The following is a 9,498-nucleotide window of genomic DNA, read 5'->3' on the forward strand; positions in this document are numbered from 1 at the left end:
AACAGACACTTTTCAAAAGAAGGCATTTATGCAGCCAACAAACACATGGAAAAAAGCTCATCGTCACTGGTCATTAGAGAAATGCAAATCAAAACCACATTGCGATACCATCTCACACCAGTGAGAACAGCTATCATTCAAAAATCAGGAGACAACAGATGTCGGAGAGGATGTGGAGAAAAAAAACCCTTTTACACCTTTGGGAGTGTAAATTAATTCAACCATTGTGGAAGACAGTGTGATGATTAATCAAGGATCTGGAACAAGAAATACCATTTGACACGCACTTGGATTCTGACCAACTTTATCCTCAGTGCATTCTCATCAGACACAACACTGGCTGCATCGACATTTCAGCACATCAGCCCACTTCACGGGAAGAAAGAAATGGGGATAGGTGAGCAGAAATCAGACTTCCCGGCAGACACAGCCCGATGCAGGGTCAGCACCTGGGCCATCAGGATCCCAGGCAGGATTTCAAGCTGCACCTGGGATCTCAGGGGAAATGTCTATGGTCACAGGACTGAGGACATGCTGGCATCCTGCGTATCAGGTGGGGCAGCTATGGAAGCCAGACTCCCCTTCTTTCATACATGGGGAAACTGAAGCCCCTTGAGGTGGGGGAGCTTGTTCAGGGGTACTCAGCTGCTGGCAGAGCTGGGCCTGGATGCAAGGCTGTGCATCAGCCTCTGCTTCTCCTGTCACTTCCCCACAAGGGAGGATTCTTCTTCACCTTTTCCTCCTCCTTCTTTGTGTATACATTTAACCTGCTTCATGAGGAAATATGCTACTTTAAATTTTGTTATAATTTTTATACACCTCTATTAATGTTTTTAGATTATGGTCAACAGCTTCCAAAGTTAATGTATGTTTTGTTTTCACGGGAGTGCTGCATAGTCCCATGCAGAGAGTCGCCATGCTTGTGGCATTATTTAGGATTCTTTGATTGTAACTGATATACACCCAACTCACAGCACTAAGCAAAAAAGGCAGCATCTTGCCTCACATAACTGAAGAGCTGAAGAAGAAAAGGTCCCAGTTCAGGCAGGGGTGGATGCCGGTGTTCACAGTGTGTTGCTAGGAGGCTGTCTCTCTGTGTGGCTTGGCTGCACCATCCCACGGCTAGGCCGTGTTTGTAGGCCAACACTCCACGTGTTAGCACCTGACCCACTTACCTCATCATAGCTCCAAGTCCAGAGGCAAGAAAGACCTCTCTTTCCCGATAGGTCCAATGAGCCACTGAGTTGGGTCTCACTGGCTGGCGTGGTTATGGCTAGGCCACGGAACACTGTGGTCGGTCAGGGCTGTGAACTGCCACCTGGGTTCGGAGGAGGGGCCACCCCTATGAACACCGCATGGCTTGGTGAAAGGGTATGGTTACCCCCCACCAAAAAAAAAAAAACAAACAAAACCCAAGATGTAGGGCTTAGGGCCCCACAGGGTCGTGGGGTGTCCCTTATGCTGTGCTGAGGTGCAGGATCCGACAAATAGAGAGACAGGACACAGAAGTACAAGGAAAATGCAGCTGGGCTCGAGAGGCCACACCACCTATGAGCGGAGTCCGGTGAGGCCCCGAATGTCCAGAAGCGTGAGTATTTATTGTGTACAGGTTAGGGAGCAGGGCAGTGAGTGAAGTCACTGGGTTTCACCATGTTGGCCAGGATGATCTTGATCTCTTGACCTTGTGATCTGCCTGCCTCCACCTCCCAACGTGTTGGGATTACAGGCGTAAGCCACGACACCCCACCCACTTGGGCAAATGTAGTAAGCTAACTTTGCCTCAGTCTCCTCACCTGTAAAGTGGAGATAGCAATAGCTCTTGCTCTCAGGGCTGCTACGAGAACTAGAAGGACCGCTAACATATGTAAAGACTACATCAGTCCCAGCACCTCGAGGAAGAACCCAACATATGTTAGCTGCTGCTTCTCACTTATTTATTTATTCATTTATTTTTTGAGACAGAGTTTTCGCTCTTGTTACCCAGGCTGGAGTGCAATGGCGCGATCTCGGCTCACCACAACCTCCGCCTCCTGGGTTCAGGCAATTCTCCTGCCTCAGCCTCATGAGTAGCTGGGATTACAGGCACACGCCACCATGCCCAGCTAATTTTTTGTATTTTTAGTAGAGACGGGGTTTCACCATGTTGACCAGGATGGTCTCGATCTCTTGACCTCGTGATCCACCTGCCTCGGCCTCCCAAAGTGCTGGGATTACAGGCTTGAGCCACCGCACCCGGCCTGCTTCTCACTTATAACCAGCATTGCGCAAATCAAAACATTTAATTTGCAAGATGGTGTTAACTTTTTCTGTACTTCCCTTGAATCCCTTTCTGTACATGAAATTGCCTGGCCAAAGGTCCAGCTGTATTCAGAGTCCTTGCTGCTGGATAGCGCTCCCCCTCCTCATTATCACCATTGAGGACAGCACTGCTGCCTAGGCCCAAGGGCCTTCTTCCTCAATGCCCCCAGCACCACCCAAAGTCCCCCTCTGTGGAATTGGAGCACTGAATGTGTTGGCCTCAGGGACACTGAAGGAAGCCACCTGTCCTCTCAGCCTTGGAGTCTGCTCAACCATATCATTCAAAGCACCATCCATCAAAGGTCTGAATACAATGAGCAGCTGCTCCTGCATTCCTTTTTAACACCGAGGAAAGACGGAGAGTACTCCCAGCTGCCTCCAGATGGTTGGAGGAGCATATTCCTGCAGATTACCAGACCCCCAAGAGTATGTCAGGATCCAGTTACCAGGACTGACACCCAGTGGGATCCAAACACCCTGGAGGGCATGCAGAGGTTAATCCGGCACAGAGAGGCCTAACTGGAAGGATTGAAAAAGGGAGCCCAGAAGGCTACAAACATCAATAAAGTCTCCAACCTGGGGCCTGGGTGACAGAGCAAGACTCTGTCTCAAAAAAAAAAAAAAAAAGAGAGAGAAAAGAAAAGAAAATGACTGCAGCCAGGTGTGTGTGATTGGGTCCTATGACCTTTTTCTTAGGCAAACAGGGGCCTCATGGATTCAGAAAGAGCTCTGTGGTTGTGCAGTTAGTCTCAGAGCCTTGCGTGGGTGGAGGCTGGTAAGAACAGGAAAGAGATTCATGTTGCTCAATGTGAGAAAGCACCAGGAATTTTGGAGAAGTTCCCGGCAGCCCGGGAGCACAGCTGGTGCTTTGTCCCATGGGTAAGGGAAATAAGTGCAAGCCTATTTCTTTCTCAAGAGGGAAAAAATGAGCCCCAGAAAATGGCAATAACATGGGGGTACAGAAAAGAGCTAGCCCATGAACAGTTCAGCAGTGGGCACCGTGTGGGAACCTCTCCTAACCGCCCTCCCTCTGACGGATGCAGGCTCAGGTGATTTTGTTGGCCCTTAAAGGAAAGTGTGACTCCAGCCTGTAATCCTAGCACTTTGAAAGGAGGCCAAGGCGGGAAAATCACCTGAGGTTAGGAGTTCAAGACCAGCCTGACCAACATGTTGAAATCCTGTCTCTACTAAAAAATACAAAAATTAGCTCAGTGTGGTGGTGCATGCCTGTAGTCTCAGCTACTCGGGAGGCTGAGGCAGGAGAAACACTTGAACCCAGGAGGCAGAGGTTAGAGTGAGCCAAGATCGCCCCACTGTACTCCAGCCTGGGCAACAGAGCAAGACTCCATCTCAGACAAGTCTCTTAGGCTCAAGGTCATGTGGATTACACCAATACAAGGCACTGTTCCAGAACAGTACTGATTGACTCTTGCAGCTGAGCTATCCGGCAATAAGGATTTTGAATACAGCTGACCATTGGTCAGGCAATTCCATGTACAGAAAGAAATACTAGAGAAATACAGAGAAAAAAACACCATTTTGCAAATTAAATGTTTTGGAGTCCCTAGGGTTGGCAGGGACCCCAAAGCCCTGCCCCTGATGCAGCCTGCTGAGCAAGGGTGGAGGAGGGGAGCTATGTGACCAAAGCACTGAGTCACTGAGGAGCATGAGGGACACGCCCTTTCCAGATGTTTTTCCTGGGGCTGGCTGTTCTTCCCCAGTCTCTGGAACCTACAATCCCAGTCAAGTGCCAGGCTGGTTTCTGCAAGCACAGGAGCAGAAGAGAAACCAGTGAAGATTTCACCGCTACGTATCAGGCCAATGATGGCAATGCCCACAGGTCTGGGCAGAGGAAAATCCACCAGGACTGGCAATCAACCAGGCCCCTGTGCTCATTGAAGTCAAGCCTGGGATTCAGCCAGTTAGGCAAAAGCAAAATCCAGTTTCCCTAGAGGCCCTAAAAGGCATTCAGGTCCACCTAAAATGCTTAAAGGACTATGGAATTGTAGTTCCTTGCCAGTCTCCATGGAACACCCCGTCTTGCCTGTTTCTAAACCAGGAACCAAAGACTACAGGCCAGTGCAGGACTTGCATTTGGTTAATCAGACTACAGTGACTTTGCACCCACTCGCACCCAACCTGTACATGCTGTTGGGATTATTGCCAGCAGAGGATAGTTGGTTCACCTGCTTGGACTTAAAGAATGCTTTCTTTAGCATTGGACTGGCCTCGGAGGGTCGGAAACTATTTGTGTTCCAATGGGAGAATGCAGAAACAGGTGTGGCCACCCAGTACACCTGGACCTGGCTTCCCCAGGGGTTCAAGAACTCTCCCACCATCTTTGTGGAGGCACTAGCCTGTGACTTCCAGCAGGAAGACTTCCCTTCCTGCTAAGGGCTTAGGCTACATGCTGCTCCAATATGCTGGTGACCTTTTATTGGAAAGCCCCATGGCAGTTGGGTGCGCTAAAGCAAGTTTCTTCCCATGCCCGTGAAATTCAAACATAACCGTTAAATCTCCCGGATGGAGAGAGATGGGAGGCGGGCATGGACTGGGAAGTTCTTGCCCTTAAAACTACGCCCCCTTGTGGACCCGGAAAAAGAACACATTCCCTCATTATGGATCAGGCATTCAGGCAGGGCTCAGCTAGGCAGTTCTCCTGCTCCCAGTGGCGTCGTCTGAGGTGACTGAGCAGTGATCAGTTGATGGACAGACTGGAAGCTAGATGGGCTCAGGGGTTCCAGAGAGAATGTTTCAGCAACAAGCAAGTCAAGAGATCACAACTGAGTTCTGTTCCTTTTTTTCTCAAACCTACTATATAACTTGATACACTCCCCTATTCCCTGCAAATATTTTCAAGCTTGTCTTTATTAAACACAGTAAGATTTGTTTTATTAAAGAAAAAAAAAAAAAGAAGGACAACAAGCCTTGCTCCAGCCACATCCCAGAAGCTGGCTGGTCCACACAGGGCCAAAGCATGAGGAATTACTCATGGGACTTATTCTTCTTAATATTTGGATTTATACAGTAGGAACATTAACTGATTTTGGAGAATGCTCTCAGTGTGTGCACGAGGTTACTGAGGTAGGACATAAAGTTACTGCCATTCTTTTGTTCTACAGTTATTATGAATGTACAGGGACACAGAAGGGGACCTGTTTATATAACGGTACTCAGTATAAGGTGTGTAATCCAGGGGACGGACAACCCGATGTCTGTTGTGATCCATCAGAACCCCCTATGCATATGACTTTTGAAATTAAACTCCTAACAGGGCGATGGAACAGCCCTACTAAGTTAATAGCAAAAACAGAGAAGGGAAGCCCAGAACAGGTCACCCTAAGGTTTGATGCCTGTGCAGACATCAATGCCTATCATTCCAGTTGGTGGGGTGGGGAGGGGCTGTGATTCCCTTGGATGGGAACAAAGTTATGCAAAAGAGCATATGTACAGCTGCCTGAAAGATGGACAGGTAGCTGCTGTGTCATAGACACCATTAAGCCTTCCTTTTTCCTATTGTCTGCCAAGACAGGTGAGCTACTATGGGAGATGAGATCTAGGCTAGAGTCCAGTCCTCGAATTGCTAACAGTTTTGCTTGGAAGGCAGAATTAACGTCCTTAGCATACTCAGGCCAAGGTGACAGCACTGGCACTCTCAGAGCAGTTGGATTTCAGGAACTTCCCATCTTCTCAACCCACACAGGAAGGGACAGTCCCCTCAGTGGGTTAGAGAACCCACCTTCCCACACTCCAGAGTTGCTGGAGGGAAGGCTGAGGACCTCCTACCTCACAGTGCTCTAAGGGCCAGCAACCCTAGGGACTCCAGCTTGAGGCTCTAAAGGGCTGTGATACGGCCTCTCTGCCCGCCAGCCCTGCCCCAATGCAGCCTGTGGAGGGTAGAGGAGGGGAGCTATGTGGTCAAGGCACTGAGTCATTGAGGAACACAAGGGACCTGCCCCTTCTGGATATTTCTCCTGGGGCTGTCTGTCCTCCCCAGCCTATGTAATCTATAGTCTCAGTCAAGACCCAGGCCAGTTTCTGCAGGCACTGGAGGAGAAGGGAAACCAGTGAAGATTTCATCGCTATGTATCAGGCCAATGATTGCTGCTCAGTGATAGTGCTGCTTTGCTGCAAACACACGATTGCAACACTGACAAACGGCCACCAGGAAAAACCCCAAACCCACTGATCCCACAAAGAGGGGAGAAAAGGAAGGCTTCATATTGAAGAAGGAGAAATAGAAATGTGTATGTGCCAGTTTGCCTCCCTACATTACTGTGGAGGCATTCACACGCCTGTCTATTTGACATTATTATGAGAGATCCCCAGACAGAAGAACTTAAGGTCAAGCTTTATAAAGATAACCAGGCCGGGCGCGGTGGCTCAAGCCTGTAATCCCAGCACTTTGGGAGGCCGAGGCGGGTGGATCACGAGGCCAAGAGATCGAGACCATCCTGGTCAACATGGTGAAACCCCGTCTCTACTAAAACTACAAAAAATTAGCTGGGCATGGTGGCGCGTGCCTGTAATCCCAGCTACTCAGGAGGCTGAGGCAGGAGAATTGACTGAACCCAGGAGGCGGAGGTTGCGGTGAGCTGAGATTGCACCATTGCACTCCAGCCTGGGTAACATGAGTGAAACTCCGTCTCAAAAAAAAAAAAAGATAACCAAGGACATCTTAAAGGAGACAGGCTTTGCGATCATTGGAAGAGAGAAGCTGTGGATCTTGCACTCATGCTTTTGGATGAAGATGACATTAGAAATTGCACGTTGCAGGTGGAGGTGGCCGAGTTTCAATAGAATAGGAAATATGAGGCTTCCGGAAGGAAGTGCAGGAACTATGGGAAGATGCTGTCTCTACAGCAGAAGTGGCCACACTACGGACGTCCAATGCCACTGGTGAGTTGTCCTCATCAAATACGTTTCATTCTGTGGATTTTGTGGATGGCCAGAGAAGACATTCAGGTACACTTAAGTTTAGATAAACTCGGAGGCTCATTCTTTTTGACACCCCAGCTGCAGGAGCAGCTGCTCATTGTATTCAGAACTTTGATGGATGGTGCTTTGGATGATATGGTTGAGCAGACGCCAAGGCTGAGAGGGCAGGCGGCTTCCTTCAGTGTCCCTGAGACCAACACACTCAGTGCTCCGATTCCACAGAGGGGGACTTTGGGTGGTGCTGGGGGCATTGAGGAAGAAGGCCCCTGGGCCCAGGCAGCAGTGCTGTCCTCAATGGTGATGACAAAGAGGAGGAGAAGGGAAAAGAGGAGGATATGATGACGAAGATGTTTAATCCCTTCAACTTGGTTTAAGGGAAGTTCCTTCATCTGCATGTGACCGTGTGTCAGGGTAATTGTTAGTAGTGTTATATGAACAGGTACCCAGTGGTACAATGCCATCAGACTAAAAATTTTTAAAGTTTTAAATTTTCATTATAACTGGCAATTAATGATTTTATTTATTTATTTGAGAAGGTTTTATTCAGTCACCGAAGGCCGGAGTCCAGTGGTGTGATTTCAGATCCCTGCAACCTTCACCTCCCAGTCCCAAGGGATTCTTTCACCACAGCCTCCCGAGTACCTGGGAATGCAGCGGTGCACCGCCACACCTGGCTTATTTGTGTGTGTGTGTGTGTGTGTGTGTGTATTTTTTGTAGAGATAGGGTTTCGTCATGTTGCCCAAGCTGGTCTCAAACTCCTGAAGTCAAGCAATCTGACTGCCTTGGCGTCCCAAAGTACTGGGATTACAGGTGAGAGCCATCACACCTGGCTATTTTAAAAAGAGTCTTGCTCTGTCATCCAGGCTGGAGTGAGGTGACATAGTCATGGCTTACTGCAGCCTTGAACTCCTGGGCTCAAGTGAGCCTCTTGAGCTTCAGCCTCCTTAGTAGTTCAGCCTGCTTCAGCCTCCTGAGTAGCTGGAATTACAGGTGTGTGCCACCATGCCTAGCTAATGTATTTTTTTATTTTTTGTAGAGATGGGGGTCTCGCTATATTGCCCAGGCTGGTCTTGAACTCCTGGACTCAAGCAGTTGTTCCATCTCAGCCTCCCAAAGTGCTGGGATTACAGGCATAATCCATGGTGCCCAGTGATTTTTAAACATTTTAAATAAATAAATTTTTAAATGTGTCACTTAACAAAAGAGATAGCATTCTGAGAAATTCATAATTAGGTGATTTCACACTTACACAAACCTAGATGGCACAGCGTACTACACACCCAGGTTTTATGGTACAGCCTTGGCTGTAACCTGTAGAGGGATTGCTGTGCTGAATACTGTAGGCAACTGTGACACAATTATAGGTATTTGTGTATCTAAACACAGCAAATGTGCAGTAAAAACACAGTATTAGTCCGTTTGCAGGGGGCTCATGCCTGTAATCTCAGCACTTGGGGAAGCTGAGGTGGGTGGACTGCTTGAGACCAGAAGTTCAAGACCAGCCTGGGCAACATAATGAGATCCTGTCTCTAAAACAATTAACATAGCCAGTGTGGTGATATGTGCCTGTAGTCCTAGCTACTAGGGAGGCTGAGGCAGGAGGATCACTTGAGCCCAGTGAGCTATGATCATGCCACTGCACCCAGGTGGGGCAACAGAGTGAAACCTCATCTATAAACACAATAAATAAATCTTAAAATAAATATTTTTTAGTGAATAAAATAAAATATGGTATTATAATCTTAGGGCACAACTGTCGTCCATGCAGCCCATTACTGATCGAAACATCATCATGCAACACATAACTATATATGTTCATTGGCTGTCCAACTAAAACTTCATAGTCCTAATGTAAATTTAAAAAAACAGAAGACAAAGTAGAAAATTAAGAAACAGGTTCAAACATAGCAATAAAACAATAGCTATGAATAGGTTAAATTTTCCTATGAAGAAATAGAAACTCTTGGCCAGGTATGGTGGCTCACGCCTGTAATTCCAGCACTTTGGGAGGCTGAGGTGGGCAGATCATGAGGTCAGGAGTTCGAGACCAGCCTGGTCATCATGGCGAAACCCTGTCTCTACTGAAAATACAAAAATTAGCTGGTCATGGTGGCAGGTACCTGCAATCCCAGCTACTTGGGAGGCTGAGGCAGGAGAATAGCTTCAACCTGGGAGGCAGAGGTTGCAGTGAGCTGAGATTGTGCCATTGCACTCCAGTCTGAGTGACAAGAGCAAGACTCTATCTCAATACAAAAAAAAAG

The sequence above is a fragment of the Cebus imitator genome, unplaced genomic scaffold, assembly GCF_001604975.1.
Source record: "Cebus imitator isolate Cc_AM_T3 unplaced genomic scaffold, Cebus_imitator-1.0 Scaffold231, whole genome shotgun sequence".
Lineage (NCBI taxonomy): Eukaryota > Metazoa > Chordata > Mammalia > Primates > Cebidae > Cebus > Cebus imitator.